The following is a 7,180-nucleotide window of genomic DNA, read 5'->3' on the forward strand; positions in this document are numbered from 1 at the left end:
CTTATGAGGGACATGCAGTAGTTAAAGCCTTAAAGGACCACTATTCATCTAAATCTTTGATTATTCCATATAGATTTAGCTTTCATAAAAGCAATCAAGAGGAAGTCGAGTCTATTTCGCAGTTGGTGGCAGTGCCGAAGCAATTGTCTGAACATTGTGATTTTGGGCAGTCGCTGAATGACATGTTACATGATAGACTTCTATGTGGTCTGCGTAATGAGGCAATTCAGAAGCATTTGCTTACAGAAAACAGATTAACCTTACAGAAGGCACTGGAAATTAGTACATCTTTGGAGATGGCAGTTAAAGAAACACAGCTATTAAGTGCATCTTCCCAAGTTCATGAAGTTTCTACTGACTAAGAATAAGACGCCTAATGGCCTTCAATGTTATCATTGTGGCAAAACTGGTTATTGAGCAATAGAATGGTAGTATACAGATTTAGATTGCAGAAACAATGGCAAAAAGGGACATTTTGAAAGTGCCGGTAAAAATGAAAAGACAGTGTCAATCAAAAACTTTTGAAAGAAGTAAAAGAAACATGGAGCATTCTGAGAACAGACTGAATGATTCTTATTCTTGAAGAAACTTTTCATGGTTTATCTGTGTCAGGACACAAAGAGGACTATTGGGTGACCCCATGGTTGGATGTGGGGGGGTGCACAGAAGGGATGCAGGTGGATATGAACAAGAAAGAAGAAAGCCCTTAACTCCAAGTGGAGTCTTTTAGCAGGCTTTCTTGTTCACTCAACCCAGCACAGATGGGAAGTGTGCAAGGGAGACAGCTGGATTCGAACTCAGGACCCTTCACTCCCAAGTCCAGCACTGATACTACTACACCACCAACCGGCTACAAGTGAATGTGGGTGCTGCAGTATCATTGATGTCAGAGACAGTTTACAAAGAGAAATTACAGCATCTCATCCCAAAAGCTGCAAGGTTGACTTTAAAAGACTTACATTGGCGAGGTTGTTCCAGTGAAGGGAGTAGTACATTTTACAGTGGAGATTAACGAACAGAGAAAGAAACTTCCAGTGTACTTTGTTAAAGGTAATTCTCCAGCACTTCTGGGCTGCTAGTGGTTGAAGCAGCTCAAGCTCGACTGGCATGAAGTGCATTTGATTGGTGGGAGCAGAGGTCTACAAGATGTATTGAAAAAATATGCACAAGTACTCAACAGAGAACTGGGTGATCTCAAAGGAATTATTGTTAAGCAGGCTGTTAAGCTTGGGTTCTTAGCAGAGCAGTAGAGACAGCAGCTGAGCCTCTGTGGTGGCAGGAATATAAAAGAATGTACTCAGGAAAATCATCAGTTAAATGATACAATAAAATGTGTGGCATAAAGAAACTATACAGATATTCTAAGAAAAAGCTGCTAGAAATCAAAGCAGAGACCAGCCTGTATTTTTGAAAAATCTGACAGTGAAGGTTGGCACGCGTCCTTGTATTGTAGTTCTGGCAGGAGTTCGCCACTGGATGGAACTAAGAAAGACTGCACTTCAGATTTGGAGAGAGCGGTTCTCAAGCGAAGAATGGCAGGTCCACGAGAGAGAAGAAAAAGAAGTTCTTGATGTTGTACTCAGTCCTCAGCGCCCTAGCTATGGTGGTGGCCGTCATGTGACCAATATTTCCAGTTGTCAATGATCTGGAAGCTCATTGGAAAGTAAAGAGCATGCAAGTATCCATGGGTTGGGCTGCCAGCAGAGAATTGGAAGTGGGTACATAATAACATTTGATTGGAATGGCAGAGACAAAGACTTGTGTGAGAGAGAAAAGGAAGGGAATGAGACCACAAGGAAAAGTGCTTTGGGAGAGAGTTTGATGATGGCAAGTGCATTTTTGGTGAGATGAGGCAATATGATTCCTATTCTGAAGAGGAACCAGAATGGTTTTCTATTGGCTGCAATAGTCAATCAAAATCAATAGAGCTGAGAGGCTTTGATGATAAGGTGCTATTGGAGGATCCAAGATGGGCAAATAAAATGTAGAATGCAAAAGTGCTGCCCCAAGCGGAGATACCTACTGTTCCTGCATCAAAATCTGAAGTTCCCCAAGAAGCAGTCCTGCCTGAACACGCACTGTGGGACCTTAACTTCAATGAGGTCTTCAACATGAAAAAAAGTGTACCAGGTCTAGCATCAATGATTGAAGCCATGCCTGTTGAAGGATCAATGTCATCCAGCTAGTTTAGTCAATGGTTTCCAAGTAACTTAAGTAGACCAGGTGGTCACTCCACTACCCTACACGAAGAACTTGAGTGACTTGCTGGTCTAGAGCACAGGATCCCAACTCCTCTTTCACAGCTTTGAAACTACTTTGCCCCTATTCCATCACATGAAGGCAATAAGGAGATTAGTAAAACAGTTGATATTTTAGAAATACAGTGAAAAGCAAATGTGGATGTGAAACCACTGTTGTCCAGTCTCACTGCCAATAAGCAGAAATTCAAGAGTTCAAACTGGAGTGGTTTGTCTGTGAAAGAGGTGGATGCAGAACTGAAAGGTCTGAAAGTGAAATTTGAGAGGAAGCTTGTCATCTCAGTGCCATCACGGTGGAATATCTTGAACAGACTCTAACTGCATCATCTGCTCCTATATAAATGCATAGATATGACTGCCCTCAATAAGCTAGATTACAGCATCAAGGCAAGTGGAACCTTGCCTTTGCAATCAAAACCCCCTGAAATTCTACGACCCCCTGTATTGCGGTCTCCATCCCCAGATACTTTAGGTGACGTGCCTGGCAGTAAAAATCATCACACACCACTCCTTAATCAGTAAGGCTATTCATCTCCCATCATCTGTGCTTTCTGAGGTGCCCCTAAGTTCAAAATCTATACATGCAATACCCAAGCCAAGATCTATACATACGCTACAAAGAGATAAAATGACTTTGCGTCACCCATAGTTGTCAGTACCCTCACAGGAACAGGCAGCTCCCAGACAAACGGAATCCTCAGTTAGTGATTAACCCTCAACACATGGGGCAGAATAGTGCCCGGGGTTGTGACTGGGAATAGAGGCATTTTACCTTCTTTCCCTAGTTTAGAAAATTTTTTTTTATTGTTGGTTAGATTTTGGTGATTGCTCCATTGAATGTTAATAGTTCAGCAGCTAGTGTGTGCAGGGGAAGCTTACTGGTTACTGTTGAGCATCCCTGTGTGTTATGTACTGAACGTAATGTGAGAGGGCATTTTGGGTAGATGATCTACAAGTAAAATAAACAGCAGTATGTTTGGTCCTCACCTCCCCATCGCTCGTGTGTTATTCACAGCCACCCAGCTTCCTTGGAACACAAATAAAACAATTTTAGTGATATTTTATTGTAGCCCAGAATTGAATAAATGGTTCAAGGTTATCGTTTAAGTCTGAATAAAAGAATAAAAAAGATTACAGATAAAGAAGAAGAGAACATTTTAAAACTACAATTCAGGAGTAAGCAATGTGGTTTAAGAAATTGTCAAGGAAAGCCCAACACAGAGTTTCTCAATTTATCCTTTCAATAATGCTAAACAAATGCTTTGAATATGATGTTTTTAATTATAAAGATGATCAAAAGCTTTTCCAGTGGGAGTTGTAATACATATGGTTTCTAGTATTATAGGGAGATGAAATGAATGCATCAATAATTAATTTTATTGTCATTGGCAGAAGGGCCAGGGCTAAATTGGTTAAGGCCCTTCGTTATTGATGGCCAGGCTTCTGTCTGCCTCAATTAATGAAGCTTTTTACTTCAACATTGAATTGGGAGTGGATTAAGATGGAGACCATTATTTTAGAAACATAGAAAAGCTAAAGCACAATACAGGCCATTTGGCCCACAAAGCTGTGGCGAAGAAGTCCTTACCTTAGAAGTTACCTAGGGTTACCCAGAACCCTCTATTTTCCTAAGCTCCATTTTCCTGTCCATGAGTCTCTTAAGAAACCCTATCATACCCGCCTCCACCACTGTCGCCTACAGTTCATTCCACGCACTCACCACTCTCCGCGTAATAAAATTACCCCTGACATCTCCTCTGTACCTACTTCCAAGCACCTTAAAACTGTGCCTTCTTATGCTAGCCATTTCAGCCCTGGGGAAAAGCCTCTGACTATCCACACAATCAATGCCTCTCATCATCTTATATACCTCTATCATGTCACCTCTCATCCTCCGAGACTCCAAGGAAAAAAGGCCAAGTTCACACAACCTATTCTCATAAGCCACGCTTCCCAATCCAGGCAAGATCCTTGTAAATCTCCTCTGCACCTTTTCTATGGCTTCCACATCCTTCCTATAGTGAGGCGACCAGAACTGAGCATAGTACTCCAAGTGGGGTCTGACCAGGGTCCTACACATCTGCAACATTACCTCGCAGCTCCTAAATTCAATCCCACGATTGATGAAGGCCAGTGCACCATATGCCTTCTTAACCATAGAGTCAACTTGTACAGCAGCTTTGAGTGTCCTATGGACTCGGACTCCAAGATCCGTCTGATACTCCACACTGCCAAGAGTCTTACCATTAATACTATATTCTGTCATCATATTTGATCTACCAAAATGAACCACTTCACACTTATCTGGGTTGAACTCCATCTGCCACTTCTCAGCCCAGTTTTGCATCTTATCAATGTCCCACTGTAGCCTCTGACAGCCCCCCACACCATCCACAACACCTCCAACCTTTGCATCATCAGCATATTTACTAAACCATCCCGCTACTTCCTCATCGAGGTCATTTATAAAAATCACGAAGAGCAGGGGTTCTAGAACAGATCCCTGAGGCACACCACTGGTAACCGACCTCCAAACAGAATATGACCCATCTACAACCACTCATTGCTTTCTGTGGGCAAGCCAGTTCTGGATCCACAGAGCAATGTCCCCTTGGATTCCCTGTCTCCTTACTCTCTCAATAAGCCTTGCATGGGGTACCTTATCAAATGCCTTGCTGAAATCCATATACACTACATCTACTGCTCTACTTTCATCAATGTGTTAAGTGACATTCTCAAAAAATTCAATCAGGCTCGTAAGGCTCGACCTGCCTTTCACAAAGCCATGCTGACTATTCCTAATTATATTATGCCTCTCCAAATGTTCATAAATCCTGCCTCTCAGGATCTTCTCCATCAACTTACCAACCACTGAAGTAAGACTCTCTAGTCTATAATTTCCTGGGCTATCTCTACTCCCTTTCTTGAATAATGGAACAATTTCCGCAACCCTCCAATCCTCTGGAACCTCTCCTGTCCTCATTGATGATGCAAAGATCATCGCCAGAGGCTCAGCAATCTCCTCCCTCCCATAGTAGTCCGGGGTACATATCATCTAGTCCCGGTGACTTCTCCAACTTGATGCTTTCCAAAAGCTCCAGGACATCCTCTTTCTTAATATATCTACATGCTCAGGCTTTTCAGTCCGCTGCAAGTCATCACTACAATCGCTAAGATCCTTTTCCATAGTGAATACTGAAGGACTCATTAAGTATCTCTGCTATCTCCTCTGGTTCCATACACACTTTACCACTGTCACACTTGATTGTTCCTATTCTCTCACATCTTATCCTCTTGCTCTTTATATACTTGCAGAATGCTTTGGGGTTTTCTTTAATCCTGCCCACCAAGGCCTTCTCATGGCCTCTTCTGGCTCTCCTAATTTCTTTCTTAAGCACCTTCCTACTAACTAGCCTTATATTCTTCCAGATCTCTATTATTACCTAGTTTTTTGATCCTTTCGAAAGTTATTATTTTCTTCTTGACTAGATTTTCAACAGCCTTTGTACACCACGGTTCCTGTACCCCACCATCCTTTCCCTGTCTCTTTGGAATGTACCTATGCAGAACTCCATGCAAATATCCCCTGAACATTTGCCACATTTCTTCCATACGCTTCCCTGAGAGCATCTGTTCCCAATTTATGCTTCCAAGTTCTTCCTGATAGCCTCATATTTCCTCTTATTGCAATTAAATGCTTTCCTAAATTGTCTGTTCCTATCCCTCTCCAATGATATGGTAAAGGAGATAGAATTGTGATCAATATCTCCAAAATGCTCTCCCACTGAGAGATCTGACACCTGACCAGGTTCATTTCCCAATACCAGATCAAGTACAGCCTCTCCTCTTGTAGGCTTATCTACATATTGTGTCAAGAAACTTTCTTGAACACACCTAACAAACTCTACCCCATCTAAACCCATCGGTCTAGGGGCACACCAATCGATATTTGGGAAATTAAAATCCCCACAACATCAACCCTGTTATTATTACACCTTTCCAGAATCTGTCTCCCTATCTGCTCCTCGATATCCCTGTTACTATTGGGTGGTCTGTAAAAAACACCCAGTTGAGTTATTGACCCCTTCCTGTTCCTAACTTCCATCCACAGAGACTCCGTAGACAATCTCTCCATGACTTCCTCCTTTTCTGCAGCCGTGACACTATCTCTGATCAACAGTGCCTCGTTCCCACCTGTTTTGCCTCCCTCCCTGTTCTTTCTGAAACATCTGAAGCCTGACACTCAGAGTAACCATTCCTGCCCCTGAGCTATCCAAGTCTCTGTAATGGCCACAAGATCACAGCTCCAAGTGTTGATCCACACTCTAAGCTCATCCGCTTTGTTCATAATACTGCTTGCATTAAAATAGACACATCTCAAACTATCGGTCTGAGTGTGTCCCTTCTCTATCACCTGCCTATCCTCCCTCTCCCACTGTCGCCAAGCTTTCTCTATTTGTGAGCCAACCACCTCTTCCTCTGTCTCTTCAGTTTGGTTCCCACCCCCTCTGCACCCGCAATCCTAGTCTAAACTCTCCCCAATAGCCTTAGCAAACCTCCCCGCCAGGATATTGGTCCTGCTGGGATTCAAGTGCAACCCGTCTTTTTGTATAGGTCACTCCTGCCCCAAAAGAGTTCCCAATGATCCAGAAATCTGAATCCCTGCCCCTGCTCCAATCCCTCAGCCACGCATTTATCCTCCACCTCACTCTATTCCGATACTCACTGTTACATGGCACAGGCAGTAATCCTAAGGTGACCACCTTTGTGGTCCTGCTTCTCAACTTCCTTCCTAACTCCCTGTAGTCTGCTTTCAGGACCTCCTCCCCTTTCCTGCATACGTCCTTGGTAGTGTTGGGGTTAATTCGAGACTGCCATTACAGGTCAGGAGTGGCTCACGTAACACACATAATGTTAGGAGG

The 7,180-nt window shown here is 43.0% G+C and overlaps 1 pseudogene; it reads left to right on the forward strand.

Moving 5' to 3' along the window:
• Window positions 1–457: 457 nt before the first annotated feature.
• On the forward strand, window positions 458–2,780 carry LOC140713937 (eukaryotic translation initiation factor 4E transporter pseudogene; annotated as a pseudogene).
• Window positions 2,781–7,180: the final 4,400 nt, after the last annotated feature.

Source organism: Hemitrygon akajei, chromosome 20, assembly GCF_048418815.1.
Source record: "Hemitrygon akajei chromosome 20, sHemAka1.3, whole genome shotgun sequence".
In the NCBI taxonomy this organism is placed as follows: domain Eukaryota; kingdom Metazoa; phylum Chordata; class Chondrichthyes; order Myliobatiformes; family Dasyatidae; genus Hemitrygon; species Hemitrygon akajei.